The following is a 9,959-nucleotide window of genomic DNA, read 5'->3' on the forward strand; positions in this document are numbered from 1 at the left end:
CTATTGTTTGAGTTCATGTGGATGTGACGTGAACAAAGTCTTCTGATTCTGTTCTTGGATCTCCACCATTTCATAGGCTTCATTAAATTTATATTTAATAAATCTATTGGCATGACTTATTATCGATCTTTACTTGGTGAAATGATGTCTGTTGTCTCAACATGGTGTTCACCATGTTTATCATAAACTGTAAAAATGACTCTGAATCCTCTTGCTCCTTTTTGAAAGTTGTGCTAATATTTCCAAAGCTGTTTTAAGCTGAAGGGCCCTGTATTTCATTAAAATTATATAGGTTTTTCATAAATCACTTAAGAAAGAATTCCCTATTTGATAAAAACTGCAGGGAAACCTAGAAAGGTGTCTGGCAGAATTCGGCTTAGATCAACATCTTCTATCATAGTTCATAATAAATTCAAAATGGATGTATGATCTTATTAAAAGTCATATGGCAAAAAATTAGAAGAGAAGCAAATTATATACTTTTCACAGTTCTGAATAGAAAGTATATTATAACCAAACAAGGGATAGAAGCAGTTTCAAAAGGTAAAATAGATAACTTTGATCATATAAAACTGAATAGCTATAAAAACAAACAATGAATCTAGCCTAAGAAAAGAAATGATCTAATAGGAAAAAATATTGGTATCAAATTTCTCATACAAGGGTTTGGTATCGACAAATAGAAACTCACAAATATATAGGTATTTATGTATATGTATTATAACCTGTGTACATACACATAGCTTTTATACATATGTCATCTCTATATATTTCTATACCCATATAACAAAAGCCATTTCTCAACAGAGAAATACTCAAAGCATATGAAAAATTAGTTCTCAAAAGAACTGCAAACTATTAGCAACCATATGAAAGAATGCTCCAAATCACTTAAAATAAGAGAAATGACAATAGAATAGCGCTAAGGTTTCACCTCACATCCAGTAAAAGATGGAAATAGTATTGGAAGGATTGTAGGAATAATGCAGCACTGATGACACTGTGATTCAGTATAGCTGTTTTAGAAAGCAATTTAGGATTTTGCAAATAAAGTGACCATGTCCACGTCATTTGACCCAGAGAATCCCAAGAAGGCCATTTATAAAAGAAAGTCCCCATGTAGGCCAAAATATTTATAGCAACACTTTTTGGGATTAAACAATGAATTGGAAACAAAGCAGATGCCCATCAAAGGGGAGTGGCTAAACAAACTGTGATGGAATATTGCTGTGCTGTAAGAAATGACAAATGTGGTGAGTACCAAGAAGTATTCAAAGATCTGCATGAACTGATGCAGAGTAAAATAATCATAGCCAAGGAAAAAAATAACTAATGACCATAGCAATGTAAATGAAAACACAATCAATACAATCAAAAGTGAATATTGTGTAACTACAAAAAACAAACATGATTCCAAAGAAGATATATAAGACATCTTCACTCCACTTCTGTATGGTAGTAGGAAGTCCATGGATGTGATTCGTTACATGTATTTTCAGAATTTTTTGAATTTTGTTTTGTTAACTTTGCCAATAATAATTTGTCTTTTTATTGAGTGTCTTAATAAATTATGCCTTACCAGCTAATTTCCAAAGAGAGCACAGTACATTCCTTCTTCTGCCGTTTTTTGGTCTTCAGGCTTTCCTGATGCTTATTAAGACTGTGTCACATAGCACTGGTCTTCTTGGGTCAAGGTACAGGGGCTTGTATTACTTACTCTTGTAGGATTTCCCCAAGTTCTCTTTCTGAATCTGACTGATGACAGTCAGAACTTGGGCAACGGATTCTCATACGACTTGGATCTTAGATAGCTTGGGTACCGCTTATCTAGTGATCATACCCACTCAAACCTTAGAAAGTTCCACCTTTAGATCATCTATTTGAGCAGCTCCTCCTTCTCATGAAAATGGCCTTGATCTTTGCTATGATAGCTGCTACAATACACAGCCACTGGCTCCAAAAAGAAAAACAATTTTTTTTCTTTCTTCTTCCTCTTTTAAAAATATTATTTGTTATATGGGATGGCTCTCTGAGACAGGAGTAGAAGGAGAAATGCTAAGAGAAGTTCTAGTGATATAAAAAAATAAAAAGCCATAATTAAAACTTTATTTAAAAACAAGAAGATAATGGTAAAGAGGAAGTACTTATATGCAATTTTATGTGTGTGTACATATACATATACATACACATACATACATATATATATACATACAACACACACACACACATATATATATATACACATACATTATGGGCAGCTAGGTGGTACAGTGGATAGAGCTCCAGGCTTGGAGTCAGAAAGACTCATCTTTCTGAGTTCAAAACACTGTGTAACCCTGTACAAGACACTCAGCTATGTTTGCCTTAGCTTCCTCATCTGTAAAATAAGCTGGAGAAGGAAATGACAAACCATTCTAGTATCTTTGCCAAGAAAACCTCAAAAGGAGTCAACCATGACTCAAACAAGTCAATAACAAACCAAAATGTGTATGTATATATGTGTATGTACATATCCAATATACTTACACAAAGACATACATGTGCATGTGTACATACACATATTGCATGGCTTTTTTGGTTGAGACTACTTTCCAAATCTGTTGTGGTCTATTTTACAGTTCCAAAAGTGTGTGTTAAATACTATATAGATGATAATAGCTTTTAAACTTTTCAGCTTTTTCTTTGATAACTTTGTGCTTGATGTGTTTTATCTGAATGAGATCAAAATATTTCATTTGTTGATTAAATTTGATCTTTGGATTAATCCTTGAAGTCTTTAGCATCTATATTTCCTTGGCATACATTAGTAATCTTACACTTTTTAAGTCGAAATAACATTTTTATGTCATTTGGGTAATTTAGATCTATAAGAAGGCCTCCAATACGAAACTTCCTTATGAGATGGAAAAGCTGTTTAATATGTTTCATGATAGAATCATCTAGCAGTGTCATCTATGTACATCAAATGATTAATAAAATATTTCGGCACACCTCTCTCTATAATTTGGAAGCTGTTATTCATGTCTATTTAGGGGAAATTATAATGGCTGTAAGACTTCGTGGAACAATAAGTGGCTTAAATGTTCTCCCTGAAAGATGACACGTTTTACATCAATTATTCTTGAAAATATTGTGTTGGTGGTATGTTTTAAATAGAGAATACTTTTCCTTATAGAGATCAAATATTGTAGAATCCTTGCTAAGCTGAAAGTTTTTTTAAGTGTAAGACTTGGGTTTAAATCCCACCTCTGATGAGTACTATTTGTGTGACACTTTAACTCTCTCTTTCTGAGTCTCAATTCAGTCACCAGTAAAAAAAAGAGTGTGTTGGACTAGATGAGCAGTTCTCAAAGTATGGGAGGGTGTTCAAAACTCTTCCTGGGGACCTGTAAAATCAAAACTATTTTCATAATGATACTAAGACATTATATACCTACTAAAATGCTCTTCCCTTTTCCAACCACATATCTGTTTGAGGCTGGATTTTCTTTATATACTTCAAGCAAAACAACATATTGCAACAGATTGAATGTAGAAGTAGATATGAACTCCAACTGTCTTCTATTAAATCAGACATTAGAGATTTGCAAGAATATGTAAAACAGGGCCATTCTTCTCGCTGTTTCATTCTGTTCTTTTTTTAAAAAGAAAATATCATTATTTTTCATAAAAATATGTTAACATGTAATGGGTTTATGACTTATTTTAATAAATTAATGAACAAGTATTTTAAAATTTTGTCAGTTTTATTTTCTAGCAGCAAATATTAATAGATATAAGTCATATAAAAAAGTTCTTTGGGTCATCAGTAATTTTTAAGAGTGTAAAGGGTCCTTATAACCAATACAACACTCAGGCTTGTCTGTTGTCCTTTTCTCTCACTGCAAGATTAGTTCACTTTTTTTTTTCTAATCATGCATTTCATAGATAATATCTTTTGGGTCACTTCTTGTGTCTAAGTCATAGTTGGTGATATGTTGCAGCCTACTTAAGTCATTAGTAATCTCTCCATTTCCCTTCGGTTTACTTCTTTGATCATTATGGTACTCCATATACCTCATGCAGTTGGAATATTGATGATGAAAAGATTGTGTGTGTCGTGTGTGTGTGTGTGTGTGTGTATGTGTGTGTGTAAATAGCTTGAAATCATTAAGTGAAATCCAGACCATCTTTCCTCTTATTCAGTTGGGGGTCAGCTCATTATCCATCTGCAGTGCCTGTCTAAAATAGATGTATTAAAATAGACATGGACAAACTAAATGGGTCATTTATGTAACTGCTTGTCATTCTTGGGTCAGTGGGCATTTTTTTATTCTTTTAGTTTTCCTCTTGTGGATCTTTATTATCTAGTGGTCATGAATAGTATTGAAGGGTTCTGTTGTATTCTGGGGATCAATGCGATGAATATAATGTAATCCATTAGCAGAAGTATCTGGAGAATCACTGTCTGTAGAAATCCCCTTTTCCATGTGGGCTCTGTATGACATCCTCCAAGCCAGAGGTGAATACTTTTGGCAAGCATACATCTCTCTATTAATCTATATGCCATAATTAATATTGATAGTTCTAAAGCAGATGATGGCAAACTTTGGTCCAAAGGTGAAATTGGGCCTGCTGCCTGTGTCTATACAACAAATACAGTTGGATTCTCTATACTTTTCAGTCAAATGTGTGAATGATTACCTTGTTGACCATAAAAAACAATTTTTAAAAGTCTGTCTGTTCTTATAGTTTATTTTCTTTTATTTAGCTTTTACAAAGATATTTATTTCACAAATATAGCAAAGACAGAAGCAAGAACATTTTCTGCCTCCTACCTGGGGGACACAGTTTCTTCTATACCACCTTGGTACCTGGGCAAAAAAGGGTTCAGCATTAACTTAGTTTTTATGGAGTATTCATCTCACTAATTTCAGTCCAAATATGGCACAGCTGATAGATGAATCCTCATCTTAACTATCAGTGAGGAATGTTCTAAATATTGTTCCTTGTGACCTCAATGCTGGCATGGCTGGCTACTGAACCTGGCATGGATTCTGCTCCCAGGCTTCCCTGTCACTCCTGACCTTTTGAAGCAAGCAAGGTCACAGCCTTTCCTTTACCTAAAATAAGAAAGAATAAATTAAAAGAGGTGAAAAACAGAGTCCTGTATTCCTGGGTGACATGTTGGTCTCAGATGGACTGGGCCTAAAGCCTTGACTTTTCATTCATTGTCAATGGAATATTGCCAGACAGGAGAGAGTGAAACCAAAAGAGCACTCTTCATATTTTCAACAAGGATTCACTAAATGGATGTGTAGATCAGATATCTAAAAAAACTTAAGAGATAGAAACTATTGAAGTCCTTTCAAATGTTTGTTAGTAATACTGCCAGTTGGGGTAGCTAGGTGGCACACTGGATAGGGTGATTTTTTTCCCCCAGTTATCTGCTATCTTTACCTCTTTCAGCTATCTTAAGAGATAATTTTTCAATGTTTTCAAAATTATGTCGCTTCTAGGACAAATTTCTATTCTGTACTAGGTTCAGTCCAGCCGTTCTTCTTAATTTCATTTTTTTAATGCCTTTCCTCCTCCTCATTAAGCACATCCAAGAAAAAGATATTAGAGTCTAAATGTAGTGATTCCATTATCATAGATGGTAAAAAGTGGTCATTATAAAAATTCTGAAAGATTTGTTCCACTTCCATCCATTTTTCTCCTACCATTTTCATTTACATTTTTTTGTATGACCCATCTTATATGATTCTCATGTCAAAATTTTGGTTAACTTATTTTTCCTTTTACCACTCTTAGCTGTTTTATAAGGTGATATTTGTTGTAATCTTTCATCTTCATCCCCTACAAGTGCAAATGAGTTTATATTCTAAAACAGTATTGCCCTTTGCTCAGCATGTCCCTCTATCAAGCAGGTCATGTGTTTGCTGACTGAAGTAGTTTCTGGGTTATTTCAGCCTCCTCTGTGTTACAATTGCTTTAGGTAATCGGTGATGATAAGTTTGAACAACTTTTGCTTTATCCATTCCCATTTTTTAGTGTGAATAGCTTGTCTTAATAGGTCAAGTTGAAGCTATTATAATTGGGTATAGTGTCTTCTTCCCATATTTATCCTTCCCTTTTAGATCAGTGTTGATTTTGATTTGTAGTCTGATTAGTCAGTGACATAAATACTCACAGGCAACTGATTAAGAAATGTCTTATATTGGCAATCAGGAATTCCATATCTACACATATATCTATATCTAGATACACATATATATACACATATATATGTATATTTATGTGTAGGATAGGGGAGAAGGGATACAAAAGCACTTGGGCTAACATAAATTCAAATATAGGATGGACTTCATTTAAAATAGCAATAAAATGCAAAAGATGCATACCTCAGCCTATATACAATTAAGAAAACCGTCTTTATCCTTGTTGCTGGGACTCTATAATCTCCAAGGATTTACGTAGAAGTTGGGGTTCCCCCTATCATTACCCCAAGGGAAGCAAAATAGGGGTTTGTGGCAAGTCAGGCAAACCACCTACCTCTCCTAGGAACCTGTGGAGTCCACCTCATCTGTAGTGCTACCTTGGAATCAAGAATGAGGTAAGTGTTGAGAGGCTGGGTAGGTTGGCCATTAGCTGATGAATTATTTGGCTATGGCAGTCCATTAAACAATTAAAACATGCAAAATGATCTTCACTTTGTATGGTCCTTTCTCCTTCCACAGTGACAATGGCAATGTCAGAGGCAATTAAGAATCATATAGTTTTTGGACCACCTATAAATATTAATTTAACTATTGATATTCTAAGTTTGAGCCCTTTATATAATGGCCAATAATTTAATGTTTTACTGGAAGAATATTGGAATTTTCCCTGTAAATGAAACCAGAAAAGAGATAAATCAGAACAAAGCTAATGTTTCATCTTAAACACAGCAAATTGGTAAAGGTGACAAAAGATGAAGGGTTGTGGAAAGGCAAGGATTATATGTAGAACTGCTTCAATCATAGAAAGCAATTTGAAATTATATTACAAAAATGGCTACAATGTGGCCTTGTTTGACTCTGGATCCCACCACTAGATGTATGACCCAAGGAAGTGAAAGACAGAAACAAAGATCTCAAAGACAACAAAACATTCATAGCCGCACCTTTTTTGTGGTAGCAAAAACTGGAAACAAAGTAGATGTTCACCAATTTGGAGAAAGACTAAACAAATTGGGGTATATGAATGTGATAGAACACTAATGCACTATAAAGATACAATATAAAGAATTCAGAGAAGCATGGGAAGATATTTCAATTGAAGCAGGGTAACGTAAACAGAACCAAGGAAACAATATACAAAATGATTGCAACAAAAATAAAAGGAAGGAACAAAAAAGTGAAGAATGAATACTGTATCATTACATGACCAAGGTTGGCTCTGGAAAAGAGATGAGAAAATGCATTTCCCTTTCTTTCCTTGCAGTCATGGAAGACTATGAACTCATGAGGGTGTAAAACTAACATGTATTGTCAGACTTAGTTAATATATTGGCTTGTTTCCTGAGCTGTTTTTCTTGATTTTGATTTCTTTTTTAAACTTTTTGTTACAAGGATAACACAGGATAGGGGAAAAGGGATACAATTTTTTAAAAAATAAAATAATGTACAATAGATCAATAAAATTAAAAGAAATAAAGTCAACAGGCTTGGAAAAGTTGAAGCTAAATAAAAAAATGTTTTATAGATTCTCCTTTAAGAGGCAAATAAAGGAATGGGAAGAATTGGTTTCATTGTACAACCAAGGGAAATAAGAAGCCTTTTTGGAGGGATACCTAACAACCTCACCTTCTTGTCCTTGGGATGGATTTAAGCATTTTACATTCTATTTGAACCGGACTACTTGCTTTTCCTCAATTGCATCCTTCCATTTCCAACCTCCATACTTTATACAGTCCATCCCTCATTTCTGGGTAAAAGTATCCATGACAGTATCACTTATTTGGTCGTGACTGTCATCTTTCACAAAGGCCCAAGGTTATGGTTGTCAGGAGCAGAGGGCAGAAAATCAAAGCACTTTTGATAATCGCTATTCTCCCTTGCCCCTCTCCCACTCTGTCACTGTAAGACTTGGGGGTATGCCTCACCCACCTCACAGAATTGTGGGGAAATGAGTACTCACAGCAGGCATGAGACAGTAAAAGTGGTCAGAACAATGATACTCTCATGCATTGAATTTTCTGCTCTTTCCTTCCTTCCGTTTGCCTCATTCTTTCCACACCGTGTTAGAAGCACTCACAGGATAAGTTGTCCGGGATAGCTGATTGCCAGGTTGGCCAACTAGTGGAAATTGAATTTTGGAATCAAGACTATTAGATCATGGTGACTGCTGCAACTGCATCTAGTGAAACATTTTAAAATTGGCTATTTGATGATAGGGTCACTACTAGAGTGAAGCAGGGAGTCCCACTCTACCATATAGTTGTCAGTACCTGCATTCCTATATGAGAAGACTAGCTCTGGTGACAGAAAAGCTGAATTAGAATAGCCATAGTTGCCAGTTGGAAAATATGATGCACAAAGTCAAACTGTATGGAAAGTTAGAGCTGCTTTTGAAAACCTCATTGGCTGGTAAGAACAACTTCTGACCATTCCCTACTCTATTTCTTGTTTTCACAACTCTATTCCAGGATCCAGAACTAGGCCCTGGATTCCAATACCAATCATCTTATTGCTTTCCTACAACCTACAAGTATAGGAAGAAGTTTGAGTAGGTGGTTGAGCAGAGTGTCCATATACATATACATACACATATATGGATATATGTGTGTGTGCATTACACATAAACACACACATAGACATATATATCACAACTCTTCTTCTGCATTTTCTGTGTTTTAAATAGAGTAACCACCAAATGTTGTTTGCCTGAAACTTATGAATTAGTCAACAGAAAGAAGGGAATTTCGCAGAGGCGGGGTGAGGGATGAAGTCATAGATGTTATATCTATGATTTATATACACCTATATTTGATTTCTATCTATATCTATTTATATTATTTATATTATAATAAACTATATACTATACTATGTTATACCATTTACATATCTATAAATAACCATACTTATATATCTATATTTATATTATCTATCTCTATCTAGTATATATATATGATGCTATAACTAATTGATTATGATATTTTATTTTCCATCTTGTAATATTCATTTGAAGCATGGGAAGCAAGAATTTCTCTCTGTTCAATACTTGGAAGCCAGTGGCTTGGAAAGGTTTGGCTCTTGGAAGACGTGCATAAAGAGAATCTTTTGCTCATGTGTCAAAGGGGCCTTAATAGGACCATTGAACTGGTATTAGGAATACTGAGTCATCTGGTAGACAAAATTATAAAGTGTTCACATATCAGCAAAGTTATTAATATTATATCATAAATTATATTATATTAAATTCTAAAGTTTCCTTTATCTTTATGATAAAATGATTCCTTGTTTGTCTATATCCTTATGTATGGAAGGCAGGCCCTCCGTGACACTTGTCTCAGGTCCATGGGACACACATCCCCCAAAGTCACACACAGACTGCCCTTGGTTCCACCTCTACTTCACTTCTCCCTTATTTCCACACAGTGAAATTCTTCTTTTTCTTCAAGAATCAGCTCAGCTTCCACCTCTTCCAAGGGTGTTCTCTTATCTCTTAGTCTAGTCCTCCCCTCTACCTGAAAGCTTTCTCTTCCTCCTCAAAGTGTAGCAGAGCACGATTTCTGAATTTCACCTCTGTCCCTATTAAAATCTACCTTCTACTCACTAGTGCACATGTTGATCCCACTCTTGTAGGCTGAAAGCTACTTGGGGGTAAGAATTTATTATTCTTCTTTATAGCCTATAGGCTATAGCACAAAGCCTATACATAGGAGAAAACTTAATGGTTGTTGAATTGAATTGAAAAAACATACTAGATAATTACAA

The 9,959-nt window shown here is 34.7% G+C and overlaps 1 long non-coding RNA gene across 1 annotated transcript; it reads right to left on the reverse strand.

Moving 5' to 3' along the window:
- Window positions 1–4,532: 4,532 nt before the first annotated feature.
- On the reverse strand, window positions 4,533–8,649 carry LOC140498311 (uncharacterized). The gene is made up of 3 exons (XR_011965065.1): window positions 8,161–8,649; window positions 6,535–6,867; window positions 4,533–5,102 (listed from the first exon to the last, which is right to left on the reverse strand). It is a non-coding gene; the product is annotated as an uncharacterized lncRNA (long non-coding RNA).
- Window positions 8,650–9,959: the final 1,310 nt, after the last annotated feature.

The sequence above is a fragment of the Notamacropus eugenii genome, chromosome 4 (genome assembly GCF_028372415.1).
Source record: "Notamacropus eugenii isolate mMacEug1 chromosome 4, mMacEug1.pri_v2, whole genome shotgun sequence".
Classification (NCBI taxonomy): Eukaryota; Metazoa; Chordata; class Mammalia; order Diprotodontia; family Macropodidae; genus Notamacropus; species Notamacropus eugenii.